This window comes from Phyllobates terribilis, unplaced genomic scaffold (genome assembly GCF_046119375.1).
Source record: "Phyllobates terribilis strain yellow unplaced genomic scaffold, ASM4611937v1 Scaffold_97__1_contigs__length_5976380, whole genome shotgun sequence".
Classification (NCBI taxonomy): domain Eukaryota; kingdom Metazoa; phylum Chordata; class Amphibia; order Anura; family Dendrobatidae; genus Phyllobates; species Phyllobates terribilis.
The window spans coordinates 1,794,302-1,806,552 of NW_027362857.1; positions in this window are offsets into that span (position 1 = coordinate 1,794,302).

Here is a 12,251-nt window from a genome sequence, read left to right on the forward strand (position 1 = left end):
TTATGTATTGGGAACTGTATAGTGATAATATGTGAACAATGTCCGGTACTATTTATTTGTGCCTTGTATTTTGATAATATGTGAGCACTGTATTGTAGTATTTATTTGGGCACTGTATGGTCATAACATGTGAGAACTGTAAAGTGGTGTTTATTTGGGCATTTCATAGTGTTAATATGTGAGCACTGTATGACAGTATTTATTTGAGCAATCTATTGTGCTATCTTGAGAACACTATATAGCCGTATTTATTTTGGCTCTGAGTGGCACTGTTATTTTGTTGCTAAAGAATGGCACTCTTATGTGGGCACCATCCTTTATACCTTGTATAATGTAGCACTGTATAATATCTTATTTGTATATAAATTGTTGGCGGGGGAGCTAAGAGAATAAGCCTCACACGGTACCGTGCCTCCTTAGTCAGGTCGTGACCCAAGTGCAACCTTTTTCTCTGCACCCCATGTATTGCATGCCTGCTTATAGACCAACGTATTCTGCACCACGTATCACTCTCATCCTCCCTGCGGAGGTCACGCTAGAATGTCAGATAATTGCACAGTGTGTGCCCTTATGGGCAGGGGCGTACTGGCCCACCGTATGATCGGGAAAACCCCCGGTGGGCTCCGGGTTCCGATGGCCATGCCCCTAAGCCCCGCCCTCACACCCACTGGGCCCTGTACAGAGAACAGAGGACCCCCCGGTTCGCTAATCAGATAGGCAGCACTGCCGATATGATTAGTGATGGGCCCTCTGCAGCAGCACAGCAAGGAGACCGGTCTCCCTGCTCTGCCTGCTGCCGCAGTGCCCCTCTGCCGCCTCTGCCGGCGCGTGCGCAGGAGGTCAGTCTCAGGGCGATGACATCATGGCCCTGGGACTGCTTCCTGTGCGCGCTGTGGAGGACGGATCCGCCGTCGCCCTAGGCAGCGGCTGCAGGCCTGCAGCTCATCTCGACGCATGAGTATGAAAAGCAGGGGCCGGGAGGGGAGGAAGGGATAGGAGGGAGGGGTGACTGAGAGGACCCCTGGCCGAGGCTGTCAGTAAATGCTACTGGGCAATGGTCATGATTATCATCATGCCCATTGCCCAGCCTGTCCTGCTGCCAACCTCTCGTTACTGTTACTATGCCTAGCAGCATGTACTACCACCAGTGGCTGGCAGGACATGCTGGGTGGGCATGAAAGTACCAAGGAGGCTGGCAGGACATACTAAGCATGAATCGGGCTATGGGTGGAGGAGAGCGGTGCCAGCGCCCGCCCTTCTCCCCCGCTTGCTCAGGGCCCAGCAGCCGGATACTTACCTCTCCTCCTGCCTCCGCAGATCCGCTGTATTTCTGCTCTGCGCTCCCTGTGACATATCAGGTCAGAGGGTGCGGTGACGTCTTTCCACCGCGCCCTCCCCTGAGCCATCACAGGCAGCGCAGAGCGGGAAGACGCCGGCGACGCTGGAGTACGGACCTGAGCAGCGGCAGCAGGTAAGGAGGAGTGAGGTGAGTATTTGATTATTATTTTTTTTAATGTATGGAGGCATGGGGCATTATATGGGGGGGGTGATATCCTGCATGGGGCATTATATGGGGGAGTGACATTCTGCATGGGGCATTATATGGGGGGGTGACATCCAGCATGGGGCATTTTAAAGAGGGGGGTGACATCCTGCATTGGGAATTTTAAAGAGAGGGGGTGATATCCTGCATGGGGCATTATAAAGAGGGGGGGTGACATCCTGCATGGGGCATTATATGGGGGTGACATCCTGCATGGGGCATTATATTGGGGAGGTGACATCCTGCATGGGGCATTATATGGAGGGGGGTGACATCCTGCGGCGCTGGAGTCCAGACCTGAGCAGCGGCAACAGGTGAGGAGGAGTGAGGTGAGTATTCGATTATTTATTTAATGTATGGAGGCATGGGGCATTATATGGGTGCGGTGGTGATATCCTGCATGGGGCATTATATGGGGGAGTGACATCCTGCATGGGGCATTATATGGGGGGTGACATCCAGCATGGGGCATTATATGGGGGGGGTGACATCCTGCATGGGGCATTATATGGGGGCGGTGACATCCTGCATGGGGCATTTTAAAGAGAAGGGTGACATCCTGCATTGGGCATTATAAAAGGGGGGTGTGACATCCTGCATGGGGCATTTTAAAGAGAGGGGGGGTGATATCCTGCATGGGGCATTATATGGTGGGTGACATCCTGCATGGGGCATTATATGGGGGGGTGACATCCTGCATGGGGCGTTATATGGGGGAGGTGACATCCTGCATGGGGCATTATATGGAGGGGGGTGACATCCTGCATGGGGCATTATATGGGGTGGGTGACATCCTGCATGGGGCATTATATGGGGGAGGTGACATCCTGCATGGGGCATTATATGGGGGAGGTGACATCCTGCATGGGGCATTATATGGAGGGGGGTGACATCCTGCATGGGGCATTATAAGGGGGGGAACAGCCTGCATAGGGCATTATGTGGGGAGAACAGCCTGCATGGAGCTTTATATGGGGCCAGTATCCTGTACAGAGCATTTTATGGGGGCCAGTATTCTGTATGGAGCGTTATTGTCACGCTGTCTCTGTATACTGGAGGTAGGGGGCCTAAGCTGACCCTAAGCTGGGGCCCTGACTAATCCCTCAACCTGGAGGTACTGTTAAAGGTACAGAGGTCCAGGCCACCAGCGTAACCCCTACCTCCTGAGGATCCCTGCACCTAAGTAATCTAGTCCTGAGAAGGACCCCGATCACAACAAAAGGGGACAAGTAATAATATGCCCACACACAGTACTTAGACGAACGAGACAGTACAAGGGAAAAACCAAAACCACCTTGCATACAAAAACTACACAACTACAACAGAGGGAACACCAACGGGAAAGGAGATAAATGATAAAGCGAGGAAGGGAAAAAACTCTCCAAATACACTTATCTCTGAAACTCCAAAAACCACGATCCGCTCTGTTAGTCTGCATGAAATGCTTTCACCGACACTTCCCTAACAGACCAGCAGGCATTTGAAGGAGTCTCACTACAGCAGCATTGATTGCAGCTGGGCGAGGCTGGACCTCGTCTAGCACAGAGAGAGAGAGAATTAACTCCCTCACTGCCGAAAAACACAAAGCACCAAAAAGTCAGCTGCGAGAAGTCAGGCTGTGTAATCGTGACGATCTTCGTGGCGACACACCCGTGACAGTACCCCCCCTTCTACGAGGGGCCTCCGGACCCTCAGGGCCAGGTTTATCCGGGTGAGTCGTGTGGAAGGCCCGAACTAATCGGTCTGCGTTAATATCCGACGCAGGAACCCACATCCTCTCCTCAGGACCATACCCTTTCCAATGAACCAGGTACTGAAGGGACCTGCGATTAAAGCGTGAATCGATGACCCTCGATACCTGGAACTCCAAGTTACCCTTGACCACCACTGGAGGGGGAGGTAAAGGTGACGGTACCACCGGCGCCACATACCTCTTAAGCAACGATCTGTGGAACACGTTGTGAATTTTAAACGTAGGCGGGAGGTCAAGACGGAATGCCACCGGATTAATAATAGAACTGATTCTGTACGGCCCGATGAACCTGGGACCCAGTTTCCAGGAGGGAACCTTAAGTTTTATATTCCTGGTAGACAACCCTACCCGATCGTTCACACTTAGGTCCGGACCAGACACTCTCCTCCTATCAGCCATACGTTTGTATCGGTTCCCCATAGTATTCAGATTCTTCAGCACCCCTCTCCATACTGAAGCGAGTGATGAGGAAAATCGTTCCTCCTCAGGAACCCCCGAAGAGCCCCCCCTACTGAAAGTACAAAACTGGGGGTGAAAACCATATGCCCCAAAAAACGGGGACTTACCAGTGGACTCGCTCCGCCTATTATTAAGAGCAAACTCTGCCAGAGGTAAGAAAGAAGCCCAGTCCTCCTGGTTCTCTGACACAAAACACCGGAGATATGTCTCCAAGCTCTGGTTCATACGTTCCGTCTGACCATTGGTCTGAGGATGAAAAGCCGATGAGAATGACAAATGCATCCCCCGCCGTGCACAAAACGCCTTCCAGAACTTGGACACAAACTGAGACCCCCGATCAGACACCACCTCGGAGGGTACCCCGTGAAGCCTCACAATCTCCCCAATGAACACCTGCGCAAGAGTTTTAGCATTAGGGAGAGCCGGAAGAGCGATAAAATGTGCCATCTTGCTGAACCTGTCCACTACAACGAGTATGACCGTTTTACCCGAAGACGGAGGGAGGTCCGTAATAAAGTCCATAGACAGATGAGTCCAAGGACGCTCCGGGATCTTCAAAGGTAAGAGGGCCCCAGACGGACGGGTATGTGAGGTCTTAGAGCGTGCACAAACCCCACAGGACGCGACAAAAGTTACCACCTCCTTATGTAAGTTAGGCCACCAAAACCGACGCGAGAGGAGATCCACAGTTGCTCTACTCCCCGGGTGTCCTGCAAAAACTGAGTTATGGTGTGCCTCGATCACCTTTTGTCGCAACTGATCTGGAACAAACAGTCTCCCCGGAGGTCCAACAGGGGCGTCCCCCTGAGCCTCCAATACCTCCTCCTCCAGCTCAGAGCATACTGCCGAAACCACCACCCCCTCCTGAAGGATAGGAATCGGGTCGTCCGTATTCCCGGCCCCAGGGAAACTACGAGATAAGGCATCCGCCTTTACATTTTTTTGACCCAGGACGATATGTAACGACAAAATTAAACCTGGTAAAAAACAATGACCACCTAGCTTGTCTGGGATTCAGACGTTTCGCGGACTCCAGATATAGCAGGTTCTTGTGATCGGTGATGACGGTGACCGGATGGACTGCCCCCTCCAAAAAATGGCGCCACTCCTCAAAAGCTAACTTAATGGCCAAGAGTTCCCTATTGCCGACATCGTAATTCCTCTCAGCGGACGACAATTTTTTAGAGAAAAAGGCGCACGGATGCCACTTACCAGGGGACGAACCTTGTGACAATACTGCTCCCACCCCTACCTCGGAAGCGTCTACCTCTACAATGAATGGCTGTGACGCATCAGGTTGAATGAGTATGGGTGCCGAGGCAAAACATTTTTTCAAGGAGGAGAATGCTTGACAAGCCTTGTCAGACCACCTAGAAAAATCCGTCCCCTTTTTAGTCATGTCTGTGAGAGGCTTAACCATGGACGAGAAATTACGAATGAACTTCCGGTAATAATTAGCAAACCCCAGGAAACGTTGTAGTGCCTTAAGATTCTCTGGCCGATCCCACTCAAGAACTGCCCGCACTTTCCCAGGGTCCATACGAAAACCGGACGCTGAAACCAGGAAGCCTAAAAACTGGAGTTCCTGTACGGCGAACACACACTTTTCCCATTTGGCATACAGTTTATTATCCCGCAAGATCTGTAACACCTGCCTAACGTGCTCCTGATGAGACACCAGATCCGGCGAGTAAATTAAGATATCATCCAGATATATGACAACAAACTGTCCCACCAGGCGGCGAAAAATGTCATTAACAAAGTGTTGGAACACCGCCGGGGCATTAGTCAGACCGAATGGCATGACAAGGTTCTCATAATGCCCCTCCGGAGTGTTAAACGCCGTCTTCCACTCATCCCCCTCCTTCATCCTAATCAGATTGTACGCCCCCCTGAGATCCAACTTAGAGAACCATTTGGCGCCCACGATCTGATTAAAGAGATCGGGAATAAGTGGGAGCGGATACGGATCTCGGACCGTAATCCGATTAAGTTCACGGAAATCCAGGCAAGGGCGTAGGCCTCCATCTTTCTTCTTAACAAAGAAGAACCCCGCAGCCACCGGTGAAGATGAAGGTCTAATATGCCCCTTAGCCAGACTTTCTGAAATATAATCCTTCATGGCCTGCCTCTCAGGACCAGAAAGGTTATATAACCTAGCTTTAGGTAACTTGGCCTCAGGGAGCAGTTTTACAGAACAGTCATACTCGCGATGAGGAGGTAGTTCCTGACACCCTTTCTCCGAGAATACATCCTCAAAGTCCGCCAGAAATGGAGGTAAGACCCAAGGAGTAACCGCACCGATGACCGTGTTCATGCAGTTTTTATTACAGAATTTACTCCATTGGCTTATCTCTCTGGTTTGCCAATTAATTACCGGGTTATGCTTAGTTAACCAAGGAAGGCCCAACACTATAGGAGTGGGAAGACCCTCCAACACATAGCAAGACAACAGTTCTTTATGTATCGCCCCCACTTGAAGTTTTACGTCATGCACAGCTTGCAAAAAACTTCCCTGACCGAGAGGCCTGGCATTGATCGAGAATATGGGGATGGGTTTAGCCAACTCACTCAATCGCATACCTTGAACCCGGGCAAACCGAGCATCAACCAGATTAGCCCCGGCCCCACTATCCAGAAGAACAGATATCCTCTCAGTTCTCGTACCCACCACCACCTCCGCCGGTACGAGAAACTGAGACGAACCTAGGGACGAAATACCTACTCCCAGATTGCCGTCCACCACACAACCTGGGATCAACAGTTTTCCGACGACTCTTCACTCTGCAAGGGACGGGATGGACACCCCCCAATAAAATGTCCCTTTCTCCCGCAGAAGAAACACCTTCCTGTCTTATGGCGCACCACCGGTCCCCTCCCCCGAAATGATGTCCCTCCTAATTGCATAGGCTCCTCTGGACTGACCAGGGGAACCACCATATGAGGGGACCTTGTAGGAGGTGGAGTCATCACAGGGGGTAGAGTTATCCCGCACCTCTCCCGAAGCCGTCTGTCAACGCGAATAGCAAGGGCCATAGCGGCTTCCAGTGACGCGGGAGAGTCATACTGTGCCAACACATCCTGTAATTTGTCGGATAAACCTTGACAAAACTGGCTCCTAAGAGCCGGGTCATTCCACTGGGTGTCCGTGGCCCACCTACGGAACTCCGAACAGAATTCCTCCGCCGGACGATCTCCCTGCTGAATCCTACGTAACTTAGACTCAGCAAGGGAGATCCGATCTGGGTCATCATATACGAGTCCCAGAGCAGCGAAAAACCTATCCACTGACTGGAGAGCCAGGGAGCCCGGGGGAAGAGAGAACGCCCAAGATTGTGGGTCCCCTTGTAGGAGCGAGATGACAATTCCCACCCTTTGTTCTTCACTCCCCGATGACCGAGGCCGCAGCCGAAAGTACAACTTGCATGCCTCCCGGAAAACAAAAAACTTGTCCCGCCCCCCAGTGAACCTGTCAGGGAGAGCTACTTTAGGTTCTGGTCCGGCTTGCTCCCGAGGATACAAAACCTTGGACCTAACGTCCGCCAGCTCCATGGACAAACTCTGCAACTGCCGAGCTAGACCGGCTACTGGATCCATGGTAGCTGGAGAAAAACTAAGTGGGTCGGTGAAAATGTCACGCTGTCTCTGTATACTGGAGGTAGGGGGCCTAAGCTGACCCTAAGCTGGGGCCCTGACTAATCCCTCAACCTGGAGGTACTGTTAAAGGTACAGAGGTCCAGGCCACCAGCGTAACCCCTACCTCCTGAGGATCCCTGCACCTAAGTAATCTAGTCCTGAGAAGGACCCCGATCACAACAAAAGGGGACAAGTAATAATATGCCCACACACAGTACCTAGACGAACGAGACAGTACAAGGGAAAAACCAAAACCACCTTGCATACAAAAACTACACAACTACAACAGAGGGAACACCAACGGGAAAGGAGATAAATGATAAAGCGAGGAAGGGAAAAAACTCTCCAAATACACTTATCTCTGAAACTCCAAAAACCACGATCCGCTCTGTTAGTCTGCATGAAATGCTTTCACCGACACTTCCCTAACAGACCAGCAGGCATTTGAAGGAGTCTCACTACAGCAGCATTGATTGCAGCTGGGCGAGGCTGGACCTCGTCTAGCACAGAGAGAGAGAGAATTAACTCCCTCACTGCCGAAAAACACAAAGCACCAAAAAGTCAGCTGCGAGAAGTCAGGCTGTGTAATCGTGACGATCTTCGTGGCGACACACTCGTGACAGTTATATGGGGTCAGTATTCTGTATGGAGCATTATATGGGGGCCAGTATTCTGTATGGAGCATTTTTTGGGGGCCAGTATACTGTGTGGAGCGTTATATGGGGACCAGTATCCTGTATGGAGCGTTATATGGGGGCCAGTATTCTGTACGGAGCATTTTATGGGGGCCAGTATTCTGTATGGAGCATTATATGGGGACCAATATCCTTTATGGAGCGTTATATGGGGACCAGTATTCTGTATGGAGCGTTATATGGGGACCAGTATTCTGTATGGAGCACTTTTTGGAGGCCAGTATACTGTGTGGAGCGTTATATGGGGACCAGTATCCTGTATGGAGCGTTATATGGGGGCCAGTATTCTGTACGGAGCATTTTATGGGGGCCAGTATTCTGTATGGAGCATTATATGGGGACCAATATCCTTTATGGAGCGTTATATGGGGACCAGTATTCTGTATGGAGCGTTATATGGGGACCAGTATTCTGTATGGAGCGTTATATGGGGACCAGTATTCTGTATGGAGCACTTTTTGGAGGCCAGTATAATAGATATCACTCATGTAATATAAGAAGTGAAATCTTTGCATTGTACTATACTTATATTTCTCTGCGGTATCTGTGCATCATGAATCGTGGTATGTGTTAAAGGGGCCCACTGAGACTCTTTCTCCCAGGGCCCAGAAAAACCTGGAGCCGGCCCTTTGTGGTACTATCATGCTAGTACTACTACCACCAGTGGCTGGCTGGCAGGACATGCCATGTGAGCTTGAATGATAGTACCACAGAGGCTGGCAGTACATACTGGGCAATGGGCATAATAATACCACAAAGGCTGGGAGGACATACTGGGCAATGGGCATGATAGTACCACCAGTAGACTGACTTGGCGGTCTCCAGGGCTCCGTCTCCCCTTCTCGCTGCTGTTAGGCTGGGTTAACATTGCGTTTATACTGTGCGTTACAACGGATCCGTTGTAAATCAGCGCAGACGCAATGTACTGTAGACTTGCATTGCAAAAATAGGCATGTGTTTGAAAGTATGCATTATTTGCAACGCACAGGAAAACATGGTCGGCGGCTGGAGGCCAGCTGAGCACTTCTCTGACAACTGTGTTCTAGTGTCATTCTGTGCCTGCTCATCTCTGTCAGCAGGGGTATTTGTCTGATGGCAAAGATGTAGCAGAGCTGGAGACAGAAGATCCGTGGATTACGTCAGAGCGAGGATTTTGTTTTTTTATTAAAGATGGAGTCCCTACATGTGTTTTTTTCTGTTTACTAGAAATTCATGGTGGCCATGTCTAGTTTGGCGTGACGCCATGAATTTCAGGCTTAGTGCCAGCTGATAATACAAAGCTGGTACTAACCCCATTATTACCCAGCGTGCCACCCCCACCAGGGCCGCTGGAAGAGCCGGATAAAGCGCCTGGAAATGGTGCTATGATGAATGCGCCAATTCCAGGGGTGGCTGCGGGCTGCCGTCTTCAGCGTGGGGGGCCCAGAATGCTTGGGCCTTACCATGCTGAGAATCCCAGCCCCCAGCTGCCTGGTTTTTACCAGGCTGGCGATCAAAATATGGCGGGAACCCACGTATTTTTTTTTTAATTATTTTTTTAAATAATTTAAAAAAACATTGGGCTTTCCTGACTTTTGATCGCCAGGCAGCTGGAGGTGGCAGCCCGTAGCTGTCTGCTTTATCTGCGCTGAGAATCAAAAATTCTGCGGAGCACTATGTCATTTTTGTTTTATTATTTATTTATTTTCACACTTCTATATGTGTGACAGTCCCAACAGCTAATCACAGACGCTGACACAGAGAACGGGCTTCTGTGATTGGCTGCTTGAGTAACCTGAAAGCAGCCCATACATAGTACCATACTAGAATGTATGGGCTGATTGTAGATTACTCAAACAGCCAATCACAGACGCCCATCCTCTTTGACAGCATCTGTGATTGGCTGTTGGGTCTGTGACATATAGAAGTGTGAAAAGAAATCATTTTTAAAAACGGTGTAGCGCTCTGCAGAATTTTTGATTCTCACCGCAGATAAAGCGGACAGCTACGTACTGCCACCCCCAGCTGCCTGGCTTTACCTTGGCTGCTGATCAAAAGACAGAGAAGCCGAATATTTGTTTTAAACTTATTTAAAATATTTTTTTTTTTAGGAAAAGGTGTGTGCTCCTGCCATATGTTGATTGCCAGCCAGATAAAACAAAGGAGCTGGGGGCTGGGATTCTCAGCATGGTAAGGCCCAAGTGTGCTTGGCCCCCCACACTGAAAATCGCAGCCCGCAGCCACCCCTGAAAATTTCCAGGCGCTTTACCTGGCTCTTCCAGCGGCCCTGGTGGTGAGTGGCACCCTGGGTAATAATAGTGTTAGTACCAGGCCAGCTTTGTATTATCAGCCGGTACTAAGCCCGAAATTCATGTTGTCACGCCAAATTAGACATGGCCACCATGAATTTCTAGTAAATAGAAAAAAAACACAGAAATTTTTTTTTTAATTAAAAATAAAACACAAAACCCATTTAGGCTCCGTTCATACGCGGCGCAAAAAATCTCTACTGCATGCCGACGTTGCGCTTTTCTCAGCGCGCTTTTCCCGAGGCATGTTAACATGTAGCCTATGGGGAAAGCGCGCCGAAAAGAACGCCAAGAATTGGCATGTCAATTCTTTTTGCGCGGCCGCTTTTGCAGTAAAAGCGCCCGCGCAAAAATACGTGGCAAAACGCGGCATCTGAACGCTTTTCAGCAAAATCCATAGCTTTTGCTGGAAGGCGTTTCCAGCTTTCTTTGGCACTTCTTTTACGCGAGCGGTCTAAAGCGCCGCATAAAAGCAGGAACGTAGCCTAAGGGACTCTATCTTTAATAAAAAAAAATCCTCGCTCCGACGTAATCCATGGGTCTTCTGTCTTCAGCTCTGCTACATCTTTGCCATCAGAGAAATATGTCTGCTGACAGATGAGCAGGCACAGAATGACACTGGAGCACTGTTACTGTGTAGTGCGGCACTATGTTGCTTTTTTGTCATTTCATGCAGTGTAGAAATCTTGGGAAAAGTGTGGATTGTGCTCTGGAAGTGATCATTATAGCTAACTATGTTATTTTCTGCAGAGATAAGTCCTGCATAGAAGATGGGATATATCGGTCTGCAGATAAAGAAGTTCACCTAGAGACATCACTGGTGAGTATGTGTATTACCTATGTTGAGTATATGTATTACCTATACACACACACTGACACTATATACAGAGCTCCTGTGTATAATATTAATGGTGATCATTGCATTACCTGTACACTGACACTATATACAGAGCTTCTGTGTATAATGTCACTGGTGATGACTGATAACCTGTACACTATATACAGAGCTCCTGTGTATAATATCACTGGTGATCACTGTATAACCTGTACACTGACCCAATATACAGAGCTTTTTTACATTTTTATTATTTTAGCATTATTTGTCACTATGTTGTGGCATTATGTGCTTTGGTCATGACATGACGATATTTGTCCCTTGTATGTGGTATTATTCAGTCACTATGTGGTGGTAATATGTGGTCTCATGGTGTGTCAGTATTTATACCTTGTATCTGGTAGCATTTGATCACTATGTGGTGGTATTATGTGCTTTGGTCATGGTGTGGCGGTATTTGTGCCTTGTATGTGGCATTATTTGGGCACTATGTGGTGGTAATATGTGATCTGGTCACGGTGTGGTGGTATTTCTGGCTTCTATCTGGTAATATTGGTCTTGATAGAGTGGATTGTGGTTGGTCATTTGTTTTATCTGATATCAATAAGGGGAAACCTCTTTATTTCCAATAGATATTAAATACTTGGATGTTTAACCCCTCCCTGCCCTGTGACTATTACACAGCAGCAGAGATGCAGTTGCAAAGGTTCACCAGAGAAAGCAAGTTGGCATTTGGTGAGATTTTCACCTCTGTATTTATAAGACAAAACCAGGAGTGGGTGAGAAATTCATAAAACATTACCTCGGATTGCTCCACTCCTGGTTTTGTCTTATAAATACAGAGGTAAAAATCTCACCAAATACTCAAAGTGCAACAATCTTCTGACAGTGCTGATTCCACCAATAAATAAGTGATCACCTTCCCAACCTGTGCATCGCTGATAACTTGTTTTCACCAATAAAAACCCTTTAATGCAAACTACAGTAATTGTACATCGCATTTCTGGTGAGCGCACAGTGATGGGCAGAAGCGGCCAATATA